The following is an 18,973-nucleotide window of genomic DNA, read 5'->3' as shown; positions in this document are numbered from 1 at the left end:
GCATAGGGGCTTTTTAGGCTTTATCTCAACTCTTACAGCAGCTCATTAGCTTTCCTATTTTTTTTTTTTTTTTTAAGAGGAGGGAACTAAGTTCTAGAGAGGGCAATTACCTACTGAAAGTCCCACAAGTAACTCTGTCTCTACCACCCACTACACTGGGTTTGTTACCTTGATAGCCCACTCTCCTAGATGGAATGTTCAGTGTGAGATGCAAACAGAGAGACCTAGTTCCAAGATTGTGAGGTGAGAGTAGCTTAAGCCTGGAATGGGATGGCTAGGGTTATGGGCAGGCTATTTAGAAGCTTAAAATGTCTTCGCATAAAGTTCTACTTTTGCTTTATCAAGTAGAGACTTCTGGGGTGTTTGAGATCTCATAATTTTTTTTATCTTAATGCGGCAAGAAGCTTTATCAGCAATAAACATTTCCAGAGTGCAAGAACCACACTGTGCTAGGCTTGGCTGAAGCTGGCCTATCACCCGATGGCATGCCTTCCTAGAAATCCAGAGAAAGAGATGGCTTCTGCCAGATCAGATTCCTGCAGAAACTAGCTAAGCCTCACAAACAGTGATGATCTGGCGAACTGCCCTCAGGTGCCATGCAGAACCCTAAGATCTATAGGGAGACCTTCGCTGCTTGAGTAGACAGATGGAAAGGGCAGCGGAAGAGAGTCAGAAATCTGGGTACGAGGGTGCGTGACCTTTTTTTGATTCCTTTTCTTCAGGTCAGAAGGCAAGAGGAAGGAAGAGTAGGAGGATAGAGGAAAGGACACTGGATAGGGGTGAGCTAGTGTCTGTGGACCATCGCCTGCCTTTCCCACATCATCTCATTCAATCCTCACAATATCAGTCAAGGGTAGACAGTGTTGCCCTCATTTAAGGGAACCCTGAGACACAAAAGAACTTGATCAAAGTCACAAGTTGACTAGCAACAGAGTCACAGTTTTCTGAAGCTCATAGCATAGTGCTCACATCCGCTGAGAGAAAATGGACTGCTCGTGTGGGCAGCACAGCTATGAGACTGCAAGTTATATAGACAAGGAGGACGGGGAGAACCTTGAAGGTTTACCTGTCGTCCACACTGGGCTCAGGAGCCAAGTGGGAGAGAGCAGTTGTGGGAAACCCTTTACTAGCAATGAATTGACCAGTGAGCAAATGGAGACATCGGTCTTATGTGGAGAAGAGCCCTCAGGGGCCCTGGCTCTGCCTCTACTTGGTCCCAGGACCACAGGGACTCTAGGGTGTCGCCCTGTTTCTGTAAAACCAGATGTGTGCTCTGGTGGAGCTTAGGTCTTGTGTTTTTCAGCTCTGACAGTCTCCATTTAAAATATGATTTCCACTGGGGAGCCTGGGCGGCTCAGTCGGCTAAGCGTTTGACTCTTGATTTCAGCTCTGGTCATGATCTCGCGGTTTGTAAGATTGAGCCCTACATTGGGCTCTGTGCTGACGGTGCAGAGCCTGCTTGGGATTCTCTCTCTCTCCCTCTCTTTCTGCCCCCCCAACTCTTTCTCTCTCTCTCTCTTTTTCTCTCCCTCTCTCAAAATAAACAAACTTAAAAAAAATAAAAATAAAATATGATTTCCACCATATACTAATTTGCTAGGGCTTCCATAATTAAATACCATGGGCTGGGTGGCTTAAACAGCAGAGATTTTTTCTCTCACAGTTCTGGAGCCTGAGAGTCCAGAGGCTTTAGTCTTCTTTCTTTCTTTCTTTCTTTCTTTCTTTCTTTCTTTCTTTCTTTCTTTCTTTCTTTCAACATTTATTTATTTATTTGAGAAAGAGAGAGAGAGAGAGAGAGAGAGAGCGAGCATGAGTGGGGGAGGGGAAGAGAGAGAGACACACACACAGAATCCGAAGCAGGTTCTAGGCTCTGAGCCCGACGTGGGGCTCGAACTCACAGACCGCGAGATCATGACCTGAGCTGCAGTCGGACACTCAACAGTCTGAACCACCCAGGTGCCCCTGTTCTTTTTTTTTTCCCCCCACACATTACAATTTTATTTTCATGTACACGTTTATTTAACAGTCACTGAATCTCTAAGCCAGGGCCAGGTAACTGAAGAGGCTTTATACTTCGCTTGTATCGTCTAGACCCAGGGTCTGCTGCAAACGAAGTCTGGAGCAAAATGGGAAATAACACCTTTCTAAAGCCAGGCTTAGAAATTCTAATCTAGTAAGTTGTTTCCTGTCTCTGGTGTCAGGGCTGATTCCTACCTGGCCGCTGGGCCTCCATTCACAGGTATAGCCAAGAAAATAGAGTACAGACCGCCAAAAACAAGACCAACCAATCACCCTGTGTTGTGGTACCAGCTTCACAGCTCAAGTCCCCTGTATTCAAAGGTAGACTTACAAAGCCTCCATCAGCTGTGTGCGCTGTCAAAAATGGGATCGCTGCCACGGGTAAGCCAGCAGCTACAGGAGCCTGTGTCACACTTAAGAGGTGTCAAAAAACTATTTGCTATTTGACCACAGGAAGCAGCATTGTGTCCAATATACGTTCTTCCACGTTCAAGTAGATTCCTTTCTGCATCTGGGAGTTGGTTAATTTTTTTGGTTATGATATAGAAAATTAAGTTTTCCTTGACAGTATCATCTGGTTCATGATTTTCCATCTGGGGCCTCATATTCTCCTCACAACAGCCGGTGCCTCCAGTGGGCTTCCTTGGCCATGCTGGGGCTCACTCCAGCCTTTGCTTGACTAGCCTGAGTGCAGCCATCTTTGGCCGACATGTGACTTGGGTCCAAGTTTAGTTTCTTTTGAAGCTTGTAGATGGCCGTCTTCTCACTGTGTCCTTAAATGGCCCCTCCTCTGGGCTCACACTTCCCTGGTGTCTCTCCGTATTCTCTAATCTCCTTTTCTTATAAATATACCAGTCATATTGGATTAGGACCTCATTTAATTTAATCGCCTCCTTAAAGGCCCATTTCCAAATACGGGCCACAATCCAAATTTTGAGGATTTGTAGTTTAGGGCTTCAACTCGAGAATTTTAGGGGGGCACAATTTGTCCATAACACTGTATAATCCAGAATGTCCTCATGTGTTTCCCAAGTTTAGATGTCAAAGGATATAGCATTTGTATGTTAAAGGACACAGCAAAAGTATGGAAGATTAGTTAAAAACTTTTTCACGGAGCACAAAAAAACTTCCAAACCCTTTGGAAACCCGATAGGAAATATATACCATTGGCCTCCACATTTGAAACAAATTTAAACTGGGAAGGTGAGTGAGGAAGATTCCTCTCTCAGTGGTGACCTCGCCAGGGCTCAGATTAGAGCTTACGTCAGTACTGGAGGGCTGGCCTGGCAAAGCGAGCCCAAGCCTAGGGCTCTAGTTAAACAGGGGCTCCAAAAGGTTTTTGTTTGAAAAAAAATGTGATGTTACGGAAAAAAAAAAAAATTGAAGGGAATCACAGCGGTAGGGGGAAAAATGGAAATGGTTAGACTTCCTCAAATTTATTTCAATATTTTTATTTTAAATATGTACAGAGAAGACAAGGCATCATCAACGTCTCAGAGCTCCTGCCCTGGTTCTCTGGTTCCCCGGCACTAAATGCCTGCAACGCTTGTCAATAGCTGAATGGCAGGCCCGCGCTGGTTTCTAGACAAACCACAAAGATCAGTGAGAGCTGAGAATGAAGGCGTGTGTGTTCTTTGACTATCTAGATTTGGGGGTGAAAATGGGGCTGGGGGCAGAATCTTATCTTATGTCTGGGCTACAGTTCTGATTTTTAATAACAGCTATTGAGTTTCTTACAAATTTTCGATGTGGAATATTGAGGTAAGTAAGTATACAAAACAATTAAAACTCTTAGGGACCACATTTTCATGTTTCCATCTTGATTATCTATGATATGTATGTATAACATGTTTACATATGTGAATATAGGTGTATGTGTGTGTACATACAGTTTTTCAGACAAAAACATTCTATCCCATTCTCATAATCTGAGTACTTCCCACACCATTAACTACCATTTGAAAACATGATACTTAATGGCAGCTTAATAGTCTGTTTCATTTTATGAATGGAACAGGGTGTATTTAACCAATTATTTGTATTTGGACCTCTGTGCACTTTCTTCTTTTGCTATTGCCAATAACCCCGTGATAAATATACATGGGCATAAACCTGTGTGGCATCTCTCACCATTTTCTTACAGCTGCATATTCTTACAAAGATGTACATTGTGCGAAAGACAACGTGTCTGCTTGAGGGTAGGCGCACTGTGTTTGTGGTGGAACAGAAGCACTTTCTACCATAACACAGTGGTGCATATAGCCGGTTTCAAAGGTCTCCTGAAAATTTGGCAGAGTTCTGATTTCATTCTCTGTCAGCTAACCAGCAGTCAGATCCTCTAAGCCCAAAGGCTGGACTTTTCCATGCTAATGGGCGTCAGGCATGTCTCTGTCTTTTCTGGAGGGGCAATATTTTGCCAAGGTGTCTCTAAATTCTTCCCATGTGGCCCAGGGTAGAAAGCCCTGGGGATAGGAAAGCTGTATTAATTGGGAATCTTTTGGATATAAGTGACAGAGACCCAACACAAATGGCTTTGGCAAAAAGGAGCATCTCTACCCAGATGGGCAGCCCCAGTGAGCACCGGGACGGGGACTATTAGCACTCACTTCGTCCCTCACCTTAGACTTCTTTGTGTCTACTTCATCATCTCAGACCGGCTAATTCCACACAGCTGCTGTGGCTGCTGGTGCCACCTGGCTGACCCCTGTCTAGCTCTGCTGACAAGGAGGAAAGAGACTTCTCTTTCTTCTAATTCCTCAAGGGCTTGGGACGGCTTCTAAGGTGATCTCAATTCATGTCATCTGTCCCCCACGCTATGAGTCCTCACTGTAGCCAGGGAGGAATTGATCGGCTGGGATCAGGGGCCTCCCAACCCCAACAACATTTCTGTGCTGACAGAGGTGACCCCGTGAGATGGTAGTGCCCGTTGAAGACACAATAGCAGGGGAGGTTGGGAGGGACAAGAGCAGAATCTCCCAGAAAAGGAGATAATGCTGGTTCCAGAAGTCCAGAAAGGAGCTGGCCAGGTAACAGTAGAGGTCCTCTGAAGAATGCAGTAATAACTGTGTCCTTTCCCTCCCCACCCGGGCCCCCAGGGAACCAGGGCGGTGACAGTTTACCCCTCAGTTCTTGAAGGGCCAGCTGACAGCCTTTTCCTGCAAAGTGTCTGGTTGTAAGAATAGTCCTTTATTATAGAAGATGAAATGCTCCAATTTAGTATTTTGCCTGACCCCACAAATCAGTCTAGTTGTTGAAGTGAATAGCGATGTTCTCTGGGCATTCGTTATGGGCCGGCTGTGCTGCTAAATGCTTTGCGTGCATATCATCGTTTATTCATTACCAGAACCATAATCCTTATTTTAGAAATGAGGAAGGCAGAACTGGGAGAAAAGGAACTAATTTGCCTAAGTATATGTAACTTAGCAGTTGCACAGCCAGGATTCGAAGCCATGTTCTCTGACTGCCGAGCCCACGTGCTTAACCTATCCATTACACAGTCTTGAAACACTGGAAAACGAACGGGCTGTTTTCTTGATCTGCTTAATAATAATTATTAACTGAATACTTTTTTTTTTAAATTTTTTTTTCAACGTTTATTTATTTTTGGGACAGAGAGAGACAGAGCATGAACGGGGGAGGGGCAGAGAGAGAGGGAGACACAGAATTGGAAACAGGCTCCAGGCTCTGAGCCATCAGCCCAGAGCCCGACGCGGGGCTCGAACCCACGGACCGCGAGATCGTGACCTGGCTGAAGTCGGACGCTTAACCGACTGCGCCACCCAGGCGCCCCTTAACTGAATACTTTCTATGTGTAGACCTATACCAGGTGCTTTATATATAGTCTGTCTATCTATCTATCTATCTATCTATCTATCTATCTATCTATCTATCCTTAATTATATTTTATATAAATGTACATAATATACAGTTGATCCTTCAACAACGCAGGTTTGAATAGTGCAGATCCACACATAATGGATATTTTACAGTACCCATAAAATGTATTTCCTCTTCCTTATGATTTTCTTCCTAACATTTTTATGTAGCTTACTTTTAAGTGTCAGCTAACCAATAGTCAGATCTCTAGCTTACATTATTGTAAGCTAGAGAAAATAGGGCATACAAAATATATGTTAATTGACTGTTGATGCTATAGGTAAGGCTTCTAGTCAATAGTAGGCTATAAGTAAAGTTTTTGGGGGAGGCAAAAGTTATACACATATCTTAGACTGTGTGGGGGTACAGTAGGTGGGGGAGGAGGGAGTTTGGTGCCCCAACCCCTATTTTGTTCAAGGGTCAACGGTAGAGTCTAATTATATGTATAATAAATAATATATATAACTATACTACATAGTATCATACTGTATATAATACATGGTATTTATATAAATTTACTTCTATATACACACACTATGTACAGTATTTCTATATATACTACAGTTTTAGGTTTACAAAAATCTGAGGGGAATATATGGAGAATTCCCATATACTCCCTTACCCCCCATTCAGTTTTTTATTATTAACATCTTGAATTAGTGTGGGACTTTTGCTATAGTTGATGGGCCAATATTTGAACTCTTATTATTAGCTAAATTTCATAGTTTATGTTAAGGTTTACCCTTTGTGTTGTACATTCTAGGGATTTTGACAAATGTATAATAACATGTATCCACAACTACAGTAGCCTTTAAAGTAGTTTCACTGCCCTAAAATACCCTGTGCTTCACCTATTCACCCCTCTCCCCTCTTCCCCCCACAAGCCCTTGGCAACTAATGATCTTATTATTGTCACCATAATTTTGCTTTTTCCAGAAGTTGGAGTCATACAGCATGTTGCTTTTCAAACTGGCTTCTTTTACTTAGCAATATACCTTTAATGTTCCTCCTTGTCCTTTTATGCCTTGCTAGCTCATTTCTTTTTGTCAAGAAGTAGTATTCCACTGACTGGATGTACCACAGTTTATTTATCCAGTCACTTATTGAAGGGCATCTTGGGTGCTCCCAAGTTTTAGCAATTACGAATAAAGCTGCTATAAACTTTCATATGTAGGTTTTTGTGTAGACACAACTCACTTGGGTAAATACCAAGGAATGCAATTACTGGCCTGCGTGACAGGGCTATGTGTAGTTTTGTGAGAAATTGCCAAAGTGTCTTCCAAAGTCGCTATTCCAGTTGTCCCTTGCCAGCATTTGGTGGTTTGGCATTTGGGGTTTTTGCTGGTCAATGAATGTGCAGTAGTATCTCATTGTTGTTTTAATTTGCAGTTCCCAACAACGTATAATGTTAAGTATCTTTTCATATGCTTATTTGCCATCTGTATATCTTCTTCAGTGAGGTGTCTGTTCAGATGTTTTGCCCATTTTTAAAATTGGGTTGTTTTCTCATTGTTGAGTTTTAAGAGTTCTTTGTATATGTGGGGAACCAGTACTTTATCAGGTATGTGTTTTGCGAAGATTTTCTCCCAGTCCATGGCTTGTCTCTTCATTCTCTTAACAGTGGCTTTTACAGAGCAGAGGGTTTTAATTTTAATGAAGTCCAACTTCCCAATTTTTTCTTTTGTGAATTACGCTTTTGGCATTGTACCTAAAAAAGTCATCACTGAACCTAAAGATCACTTAGATTGTCTCCTCTGTTATGTTCTAGCAGTTTTACCGTTTTGCATTTTACACTTAGGTCTGTGATTTATCTTGAGTTAAGTGTTGTGAAAGGTGTAAGGTCTGTGTCTAGATTGGTGGTGTTTTTTTTTTTTTTTGCATGCGGCTGTCCAGTTGTTCAGTACCATTCGCTGGAGAGACTATCCTCTCTCCACTGGATTGCGTTTGCCTCTTTGTCAAAGATCAGTTGACTGTTTTGTGGATCTATTTCTGGGATCTCTTTTCCGTTCTACCTTTATACGTATTTTTCTTTTTTCCCCCCAGCTTTCCTGAATACGTATTTTTCATTCTCACCACAAAGTTGCGCGTATCCAGCAGGTAGTAAAATCCTTACTTTGAAGTTGGGGAAACTGAGGCCGAGAGAGGACAAACACAATTTCCCCCGGCCAGCAGCTAGCAGGAAGAAGAGGTAGACGTGAAAACCCCATCTGTCTGACTCTGATTCTCTACACTTTCTGTATCTCCATGCTACCTGATGGTGCTAGGCTGGGACCTGGTCTGTCAAGCTTAACTTTCTAAGATGCTTTGTAGGGCCTAAATTCAAGCATCTCCTTTCCTTAATGGTCTCTGAAATCATGGCTTATTTGCTCCTTGATTCTAATCAAGGTTGCCTGTCACTCATTGGTCCCTCTGGGCCTGCTGTGTGACTCCTAACCTGCCTGAAATTTAGCTTTACTGAAAACATTCAGCCAGTTTGTTTTTTTTTTAACGCTTTTCCCCTTTTTGCTGAGACCTTGAGCATATTTGTTCTTTCCCTGGAATCCTTTTTGCCAGGAAGTTGCTTGCTTATGGGCCTTGTCGTTGAGGGTCTCCTATTGTCCTCCTGATGACAAAGCCTGCTGGGTTGGATTGCTAAACTGAGCACAGTGCTAAAAATCCCCTGGGATAAGTTCTCCCCCATCAGGGCCTGAAATACTTGCTTTTAGAATGTACACGTCTTAACTGTATGTACCCTCTCTGTGTTGTCCAAGCAGGGCACCTCTACAGCCTTCTAAATTCTATTTTACTGCCAAGAGTCTTAAAAAAAAAATCCCACAGTCATATTTCAAACACTAAGGGATAGACTTCTGATAAGAATATAGGGTTTAAAAAAAAAAAAAAAAGAACATAAGGTTTAGATGCTCCAAACAGAGGTGGAATAGCTCAAAGAAGACCACACAGCAAATGGTAGAATTCAGATTAAAATCCGGATCTGGTGCAAAGGCAAAGAGGATGGTCCCTGAATCACACCAGGCTTCCTTCTGTGGGAAGGGGACATCCTTTGATGGCATTATCAGCAAGTGAAGGAAGCTGTGTGGGATTCAGGAAGAGCTCCAGTACGGGAGACCTCCATAATGCAACCCCAGCAGGTGGTTTCAGCACCGTACAGCTGAAACTGAAATTCGTTTTGAAACAACACACACCTAGTTGCTTATTAGGACACCAAACACTGTTCACAGTGCATTACCAGTATTAGCCCATTTCTGTGTGTTCATTAAAACCTTTCTGAAGGGGGTGTGTTTAGAAGGTGTGGAAAGGATTCCAAGGTCATGAACACTGCTATCGTTTTTCTGTTTTCTTACAAAGTTAGGAGGCTGGCGGGATTCTCTGACCCGTTCATGTCTCCCGTGTCACAGATTACTGTATCTTTATAGGCTGTGATTCTTGCGTGGGTTTTTGCAGCAAAGAGAGACAGTAAACAGGGAGCTTGTTAGGTGAGCACTGTGGGGTTAGGTTCTAAAGTTTTTGCCATCTCCGGAAGAGTAACTCTGGAAGTAAGCCGCTGTGATCAAGCCACCCGGTCAGGTGTGCTTGTCCTACTGCTAAGGGACCCAGGCAGATTCAGGCTTCCTGGCAAAGGGTGAGGATAAGTTGCTTATTAAAAACACAGGAATAGCAAATGATAAAACAATCCAATGACAAAGAAATGAAGATTTATTAAGAACCAAACAAAACGAAACCTTGAAGTGCCTCTCAGATGTTTCATTTCTGGAAAAGGAACACTGGACTCGAGCTCGGTGTCAGCTTCGCTCGGGGTGGCACTGCAGAGCCTGCGGCACTAGCCCTGGCCCGCGCGGACGGGCTGTCAGAGGACGGGAGGATGCGGTCGCGCCGCGTGCTCCGATTGGCTGGGCTATGGCAACAAGAGGGCGGGGCAGCCGCGAAAGCTCCAGGAGGCACCGCCCGGCCGGCCAGCCCGCCGGGGGAACCCCAGGTCCGGGCGCAGGGCGCGAAGACGCCCCGCCCCGCCCCCCGCCCCGCCCCGGCCGCCGCCCCGGGCCCCGCCGCCGCCACCGCGCCTCACTCCCATTGGTGCCCGGCGGTGACGCGCGCGAGCGGGCCCGAGGCTGCCAGGGCCCGGGGGCGGGCGCTAGGGGCGGGGGGCCGGGCGCACGGCTGATGAAACCCGGCGCCGGAGCCCGCCCGCCCTCCACGCTCCATTCAGTCAACGCGGGCAGGTGTGAGCCTCCGGTCATCTGCCGCGCGGGGCGCGAGGCCAGCCGGCATCCGCTCACCGCAGCTCCCGCTCCCCGCGCGCCGCGCCTCCGTCCGAGCCGCCGTCGTCCGGCCGCGCGTGCCTGAGTCCCTCGGAGGACTGGTCCGCATCCTGCCACCGGCAGTCCGCCCGCCCGCCCGCCCGCCGCCGCGGTGAGTGCCCGGCCCCCGCCGGCGCCAGGGCGGCTGCCCGGGTCCGGGTCACCTTGGAGGGGCCCCCGGCGCCGCGTGGGGCCGCGGGAGGGCGGCGCGGGGAGCGGGGAGGGGCGGGCGCCCGGGACGCCGGCATCCTCCGGGGTGGGCGAGGGCAGCGCGGGCGCGGGGCCGGTGCCCATGCGGCTGTCTCCTCCACCGGAGTCCATTTTGGTTCCCTGAAGGCGCGGTGTGGTGCATGATGCAACACCGAGTGAGTAAGCGTGGACGACCCGGCGCCGCCGTGATGCCGGCCGCGCGCGCGCCGGCCAGCGACCCCGCGCCGGGACGCTCGGGGTGGTCGGGGTGGGCAGGGGGCGAGAGCCGGAGCGGGCACGCGGGCCGGCCCGGGAGGCATCCGGAGGCCTGCCCTTACATGGCGCGGAGCGGAGCACCCCGCCCCGCCACGAGGTCCGAGATGTGTCATCGCAGCGGTGGGAGCCCGCCCTGCGGCCGCGAGGGGTGGTCCCGCGGCAGGTGGCCCGGCTGGGGACAGCGGTTCACCCCCGCACCCTGCCTGCGGCGCCCACCTCTCTTCCCTAGACCTCGTGTCACTCCCCGGCCCGTCTACACCTCTTGTCTGAGTCTCCAGGGTTATTTCGGGCAAGTTCCGCCCCCCCTGGGTGGGCTTCCTCGTGACTAGATTTGACCTGCGAAGGCTGAGTTCTTCAAGCCTTCCAGATGGTTTGGAGCGAGAGGAAGTTCTTCCGGCTTAATAAAGACAACCTATTCGCAGTGTGTTCCTTTCTGCGTAGTAGAAAGTCCCAGACGGAGCAGGTCAGGCAGGCGTTCTAAACCTGTGTGTACACAGAGCAGCCGTGAGGCTGTAGTACTACAGCAGCGTGCTATTTTATTTTAGCTCCTTCCTCTTTTCAGCGAGTGTGGGAGATAGGAGTGCTGTTTGACTTAAGATTAGGATACAGACATGTGCCTTCAGCAAGAAAACTACACCTCCCAATACACAGGGTCAGGCTCTCCTATAGAATTAACCTACGGTTGTGTTTTATTGCAGCTTTAGTTACAGGAGGAGAGGGTTGGGATTTCAGTCCCTGGTGTATTTCCCTAAAAATGTGCTCTTTAAAATTTGACCGGGCAGAACTGTGTACGTTTGGCCTGTGGTTGAATTTCCTCATTGTCTTTAATTGGAATTATAATTTATTAGGGAGTTATCGTAACATTTCTTGTCCTTTATGTTTGGTTCAGATAATAGGAAACCATGATACATTTATTCCCCTGATATTTTTAGTTGGTCTCAGTGGAAATTATCGTTATTTTTATATGAACACACCCTCTGTCATTAAAACAAAAGGTCTCATTTAAGTCACACACAATCAGAATAGAAGTTAGGGAACAAAGTCAACAATGGCTTAAAATAGTTTCTAAAGGTTTAGCATATTAAGATCAGATTTGGTCATTATAAAGAAATCTAAAGAGTGTTGAAGGAGTTCTGACTAACAGGACAAAACTTCATAGAGATCAGAAATGTACGCGGTTGTTTGAATCTGGATTTGAGCCACCTGAGTGCTCTTATGTGTATAACTATTTGCTGTAGCGGGAAAGGCTTGGAAGACAAGATTGCTGACCTTGGGGAGCTTGAATTCTAAGACACATATTAATTATATTTGGTAAAAATACATGTTTATTGATTGTTCTAGTCTGGAGTTTCTTTTTGCCTAAGGCAAGTAAGAATAATGTAACTATGTTGGAGAGGCCAGCATTGTGTCTAACTGGATTAATCCCTTTTCATTACTATGTATTTGGAGGTACTGGTTTATTAATCCTAGAGAGGAATTTGAAATAGGAATAAGTCCGTCCTTGTCATAGAGAGAAACATTTTCCTCTAACCCATAGGCATCATGTAGTTATTCATCATTCCACCTGGTTCTTGGTCCTCACTCCAGGCAGGACCTGTGGATGGGACCCTAGTGTTTTTCTGTGTCATTGGCTTCTTTGGGCCTGGGGGCTGTCTCTACCACTGCCTTGTTCCAGTCGAGGGCAGATCTCATGGACCATGAGGACTCTGCTTTACTTTAGATGAAGCGGGGAACCATCAGAGGATTACTTGAAATGTTTGTGAAGAAGAGACAGAGGTGGGGGGGAAGTAGGCAGGCATAGAAGCCTGGAGACCAGTTCAGAGACTTGTGTAACTTAAGTCTGGAATAAAATCCAGCTCCAGGTTATTTGTGCAGAAGAGAGAGTGGCCATATGTCGTTTCCTTGAGAGGTGGTGGCGACTTGGACTGGGGTGGAGATGGTAGACACCTGAGGTGGTTGAGTTCTGCCCCAGCTCTAGACTTATCTCCTTGTTCCATCTGTAGATTTTAAAGGGAGACTCAACAGGCTTGGCCAGTGGCTTCCATGTGTGGTGTGAAAGAAGTTAAATACAGTTCCAAGGAGCAGAACTGCCGTATTAACGGGAGGGGGAAGGCAGAGGAAAGAGCATGTTGGGAAGGCCCTTTTTGTTTTTTTTTTTTCCTTAAGTCACAACTGACCGTTTTTAGATATTTCCATCCTCAAGGGGCAGAGCTGAACTAGATCTGTCCTCTTGGGGCCCCTTCTCACAAATGCATGACTGTGTCACAGCCACCTCTCCCAGGTTGGTGACCATCTTCCTTTTTACCTAGCTTTCTTGCTGGCTCACACCTAAACTGGGGGATCTCCTTGTGCTTGCAGACTCCCTGTGCTTCCCTACCACCCTCCAGTGGACACCTTGGCCGTGGGTTCGTCCCACTGCCGGGATGGGGACCCCTGCCATGTGGGGTGTGCGTCCTTTTTCATTCTTGGGTCACTGGCATCGGATCCCCAGCCAAGGTTCTATCCAGCACAACGATTTAGGTCTCTTCCAGTCACAGGATAGAGTAGTACCATCTTTCGTGGCAGATTAACAGCCTTGTAGTAAGCTTTAGGGGCTTTTCTTTTCTCTTTCTCCATAATCCACCCTCCCCCCCCCCATCCCCAATGCTGACTCCAAAGAAGCTTTGAATATAAGCACCCCTGCAGTTGTTCAAACTGCGCCCTGATTTATCACGGGAGGTTTAGTGCATTTGCCACCTGTGGGTCAGAAGAATGGGCGACAGATTGGTAAAACGATTTGGTGGACTGCTAAATGTGTTCATTCCATTCTAAAGGCATTCCTTCAGATACGCATTGGCAGAGCTGTGAGTGAAGCCCTTTACCTTACCCATTGGTTTGGATTCATTCCTCCCAGAAGCATAGGCTGTAGGAAAGACCTTTCTGGACATTAGGATTGATTCTGGCATAGAGTTGACCCATCCTGCCACACCCAGTGTCTGTTCTTTGGCTTTCCTCCTCTGTTGATTGTCAGTAACTGTTCGGACTACCAGATCGTACATTTGGTGAACAAACTGGGTAAACACGTTAGAGCCGTGTGTGGTTAGAGGCCTTTACAGCTTCAGTGGAGCCTGAGATGATGTGCCCTGAAGGAGGTTGCTTTGGGGAGCCCAGGACGAGTAGTACCAACCCTAGGCTTCTGGAGTCCTCGCTTTGCTACTCTGCGTGCAGCTCCCAGAGCATTTAGACTCTCCCAACTCTGTAGACCTGCTCCATCCACAGACTGGGGAAGCCTTCCTTCGGCCTCACAGCAAAGAAGCTCACAAACTATGAGTTCCATAGTGTACTTTAGAAGAGTAAAGGTCCCAAATCAATACATTTAGATTTCTTCCGTGGAGTAAGTTCTTTCTATTACCAGTCTATTATTCTGATTATGGGAACCAGAAGTCAAGCTCAGGGAAGCCTTCAAAGGCTGCTGCCAGGTGGACTTTTCTGGAGGTAGAAGAAAGAGTGTCCCTTAGTTGGGCCTTGTGTAGTTCTGTATCCTCTCTCCCTGTTTCCTGAGTGGATTGTCAGCCTTCTCTCCCTTTTTCTGGAGGCGCAGAGGGCATGGGCGGTTGTGTTTCCTTAACATTCCACATTTCTGCTATAGTGCTTTCTCCAGAATATTTGTTCAGATAACGTTCTTGACTGTGAGAACAACTAAATATTTTCCCGTTTGTTTAGGAATGGGACCTGCATGCTGTGTTCTCCATGCGTAGCGAGTTCTCCATTGTAGAGACCACTTAGCAGGTGGTCTAGAGACTCTGGCTGCAGGGGGGTAGCTTCTGCTCTGCGTGGCCACCCTGAGTTCCCCACGGGGCCATGCACTGCGGGGTCAAAGGAGATGCCATGGGTCTTGTCAGGCAGAAAGTTCTGGGTCCTGGAGTGCGGTCTGCTTACAGGATAAGTGCCTTTCCTATCGTATTTTTCACACTTAAAGTCTTTTCCATATTGTTGGCGTACTAATCGGCTCTTAGTGCCAACCTTGTAGGATTGAGAGGATTTAAATGAGGTAATCTATGTTATGTACTTGACACGGCTTCTGATACATACCAAGTGCTTCAAATAAATGGTAACTATTACACTGGACAGAAAGCTCAGTTCTTTGATTTAGGTGTGGAGAAAAGTAATTCCTAGGACAAGTTTGTTTCAGTCTCCCACTTTGCCAGGGGGTTAAAACATAGTCCCTTTCCCTTGCAATTGTGTCTGTATTGCAGGGCTCGGACATAGTGCCAAGGTTTTGGGGGGACATTGAGATTTTGAGGCATCTGCTGACCCAGGTCTAGGATCTGTGGATATGACCTTAGTTCCTGTATCATTGTCCCCTTTAGACCTGGAGGGCGGTCTCTACCACTGTCCTTTTACAGTTGAGGTCATTCTGTGGCCTTTTTGCTACAATGGGGAAGGGAGATATGGCGGGGAGGAACCACGGTCTCTGGGGCTGTGTTGGCTCTGCCTGCCCCGGTGACCTTGCAGCCATAAGCCCTCTGGGGATCAGGGACTGCTCTGGGTGTGTTGGAGGTCAGGTTCCTTTAGATGTCAGATCCACGCACTTTGGGTTTAGCCACTCCTTGTCCCTCTGGAAAGCGGAGCTCACAGCCTCATTCTCGGTGCTTGCTGGTGTGTGTCCGTGTGTGCACGCGTATGTGAGTAACAGTGTGGGTGTGTGTGCGCGTGCGTGCTGGGGTGATCTGCCCTCGTCAGTCATCCTGATCCCCCACATATTTTGTCCAAATTACCCTGACGGCTTTGAGTTTGAAAACCGTAGCCAAACAGTTAGAGCCATCTCTGTTTTCCACCTTATTTCCTCTCTTCCTTGAGGTGGCAACGTGGGATCCCCTAAGTGCCTTGGGGTGGACGTGGTGGACGCTTCGGGGGGGGGGCAGCAGTGGGAGGGAAGGGCGCAAACCCGCTCTTACCCGCTCTTACTGTTGCTTCATCGCGGTGTTGTAACTGTTGTCTTCCCATCTTAAGGTCAGCTTGGAAATGTTCTTTTCTTCTGTGTCTTCTTATCTGTCTACCAAGTACCATTAGCCAGAGTCTGTTACATCAAATAGGAAGGAAGGGAGAGGCCCAGGGCAGGGTAAGATGAAGAATCACAAGCGCGTAGTGAGTACTCACTGTGTACTTGGCATTTTATGTCTTCACGGAATCCTCACAGCCGCCCAGTGAGGTTGATGCCACTATTTTGAGAGATGGGAAACGGAAGCCCTGAGAAGTGATGCAAGTCGCCCACAGGCACGCGCTCGGGCAGTCGGTGGCAGAGTGAGGATTGGACCCCTAGGGGCCCGGCTCAGAGTCCCGACCTTCAGTGTGCCTTAGGGCTGTGCACGGCAGCCTCTACGGGCCCCGGCCTCTCCTGGGACCGCGTTCTGGCACGCACACGCAGCAGGCAGTGCCAGGCCTGAGGTTTCAGCCTGGGCCCCCGCGGCCGCTCAGCCCCACACCCCGCTTGTTTCTGAGCCAGTCCCGGAGCTGCGGAGCCCGCCGTGCCACTGGACGGTGCCCTGCTTTTCCTCCACTCCTGCTGGCCTGGAACACAGCGCTTTCCCCCCTCTGTGCCCAGAGCGGAGCCCTGTGTTCGTGGCACGGCTGGAGCTCTGGTGCCCCGGACAGCTGTGCAGGGAGGTGTCCAGACGGGGAGCCGGCGTGGGTGTCGGACGTCAGGAGGGCCGCGGTCTCCCTGGGTCGCAGTTTGGCATCCTCGTCACTGGAGCAGAATGGATATGGGACTTGCCGCCCAGGCCACGGGAGAGCCCTGTTTTACTCCTGCACGTCCAGCCGTCTTGGCTCGAGGAGAGCCCTCTGTGGGAACCAGGGACGGCGTGTGGGACGAAGTCGGCCGCCTTCTGGAGACCCAGGTCTTGACTCTGTTGATTAGTGTGCTGAGGCTGGCTGTCCCAGGCAGGGTAGCAGCCAGGGCCATGAAGCTGGCAGGTGGAGGGAGGGAAGTGTTCCAACCCCCTCCTGCCTTTCTCCATTTCTCCTGTGGTCTCCCCACCTTGTTTGTATAACGTTTCAAACTTAAAAGTTGCAGTAGTACAAGGAAGCCCTGTGTACCCCTTTCTTAAATTAACCCATTCTTTAACTTTTTCCTTCTATTCTTCTATGTAGGTATCTATGGCTTTATCTCCATTGATCTGTCTGCACACACCTATATGCGGTTTTTTTTCCTGAGTGATTTGAGAATAAGCTGAAGACCTCAGGCCTTTTATTTACCCTACCCCTACATCCTTCAGTGTGTATTTCCTAAGAATAAGGATGTTTTCTTGCATGACCACAGTATGTTATCTGAATCAGGAAACTGAACATTGATACACATTTGATACACGTTGCTATCTAGTCCACGGTCCGTATTCAACTTTCACTTGTCCAGATAATGTCCTTTATAGCCATCTCTCTCTACATATAATTGATGTGTAGATGCATAAAAGTGTATATGACTTTAGTGTGTATGGGAGGGGATCTTTCAAAGGAACTGTGGTCTAAATTTCTCATAAGCCTCTTTTTAGAAAATGTTTGTTTATTTTTGAGAGACAGAGAGTGCACACAGGACAGGCCTGGGGTGGGGGGGAACAGGGGATCCTAAGCGGGCTCTTGCTGACAGCAGAGAGCCTGATGTGGGGCTCGAACTCACCAGCCATGGGATCATGACCTGAGCCAAAGTCTGACCCTTAGTCGACTGAGCCATGCAGGCACTCCAATCTCATAAGGCTCTTTAAGAAAAATTGTTTCTGAGTGTTAGAATGCTCATTGCGAAAAATTTGGAAACCAGAAAAATAGAAGAGAACGGGAAAACAAAAACCATTTGTTATTCCAGCGCAGGAGCTTAGCCCCAGGCTAGGTAAGGGGCTTGCAGAAAGGTGAGTGGAAGACTTCCACTCAGGGTGACCTGGTCACCCAGACCCGCACCCCAGACACCCAGGGCAGGAGCCCATGGCGTCCTTGGGCTGTGAGGAGGAGCGGGCTCCCTGTCTGGAGCTGGGCAGAGTGGAATCTTTCTTGCTCCTGCCCACTTCTTGGGCAGTCGCCCCCCTGAGCAGCTGAACTGAACCACCTCGGGGTAGGCAAGAGTGGAGATCCTTAGCATATACCCAGAACTTGTTCAAGACTTGAAAAGAAATGTTGCAGGTCTTCTCTTGTCCGCTATGTACCCCTGACTTCCTAGACTTGGCAGAAGGGGAGGTTGGGCACGGGGCCTCGATCCAAGAAATGGCACTGGCCGCTTGGCAGATAATTTGTGGTTATTTAACATGGTTGTTAGGCTTGCCTGTTGTTGAACCTCTTGGGCCCCCACGAGTGGGCCAGTGGAGAAATCGGGCCAAATTCTTCTTCTTTTTTAGTTTTTAATTTATTTTAGAGAGAGTGCACGGACAGGGGAGAGGGCAGAGGTGGGGGAGAGAGAATCTTAAGCAGGCTCTGTGCTCAGTGTGGAGCCTGATGCAGGGCTTGATCTCACGACCCTGGCATCATGACCTGAGCCAAAATCAAGAGTTGGACACTCAACCCACTGAGCCACCTAGGCTCCCAGAGGTGAAATTCTACATTGTGAATTTTGCTCTTTGTTAGTAACTGTGCTGCCCTCGAGTTTCTGGGGGAAAGTTCCAAAACTTCCATGTGAAGGGTGGATCTTGCTCCCACATTTCATTTATCCAGGCCACACCCTTAGTCATTACCAGCAGTAACTGAAAGGGGCTCACTTTTTCCTGGCCCTGAAGGGGACTTTGCTGAGTGGTTTTGTTCCAAGAAGCTGCGACGTCCACGGCTTCCCATCCTGTGGACCTCGGTTTCCCTGAGCTGTAAACCTACATTATGTGTGAAAAAGGGCTTCTGAAGGGCGTGATCAAAAGCCTCAAGTATTTTTCCATGTGTTTATTTTTTCTTCTCCTGCACCAGACCCTCTCCTTGAAGGAGCTGGCCTTGAGGGTGACAGGGTGGGCAGACGCCCAGATAGTAGACACCCCGCTGAGGCCACGGAACTCCTAACCTGGATGGGCCAGGACCCGGAGGGCTGCTCTTCAAAGAAGCCCTTTGAAGTGCAAACATTTCCTTTCCTGAAAAGAAGGGAAATTGAAATGAAAACGTATTGTTCTGTGCAGACAATGTTCTCTTGGATCAAAGAGGGAGTGAGGCTTATAAAGGGAGATTCACAAATTAGACCTTCATGTGGTGCGAGGTGAAGAAGGTGTCGCCGTGTCGACGTCCACTGCCCGGGGTCTGTGGGTTGGTAAGATTGTATTTGTCTCCCCTACCTAAGGTCCTAAATCTAGGTTTTACATGCTATATTTGGCTGTGTCTCT

The 18,973-nt window shown here is 47.9% G+C and overlaps 1 protein-coding gene and 1 pseudogene across 1 annotated transcript in view; one reads left to right on the top strand and one right to left on the bottom strand.

Annotated features, from left to right (window-relative positions):
- Positions 1–2,026: 2,026 nt before the first annotated feature.
- LOC106985539 (transmembrane protein 126A-like) lies at positions 2,027–2,913 on the bottom strand (annotated as a pseudogene).
- Positions 2,914–10,275: 7,362 nt separating this feature from the next.
- Positions 10,276–18,973, top strand: part of SLC7A1 (solute carrier family 7 member 1) — a 79,632-nt gene continuing 70,934 nt past the window's right edge. Inside the window, exon 1 of the mRNA XM_027064623.2 lies at positions 10,276–10,302. The gene's annotated coding sequence lies outside the window, so the exon portion shown is untranslated. The remainder of the gene's footprint in view (positions 10,303–18,973) is intronic.

Source organism: Acinonyx jubatus, chromosome A1 (assembly GCF_027475565.1).
Source record: "Acinonyx jubatus isolate Ajub_Pintada_27869175 chromosome A1, VMU_Ajub_asm_v1.0, whole genome shotgun sequence".
NCBI lineage: Eukaryota > Metazoa > Chordata > Mammalia > Carnivora > Felidae > Acinonyx > Acinonyx jubatus.
This window is presented reverse-complemented; position numbering and strand designations above follow the sequence as displayed.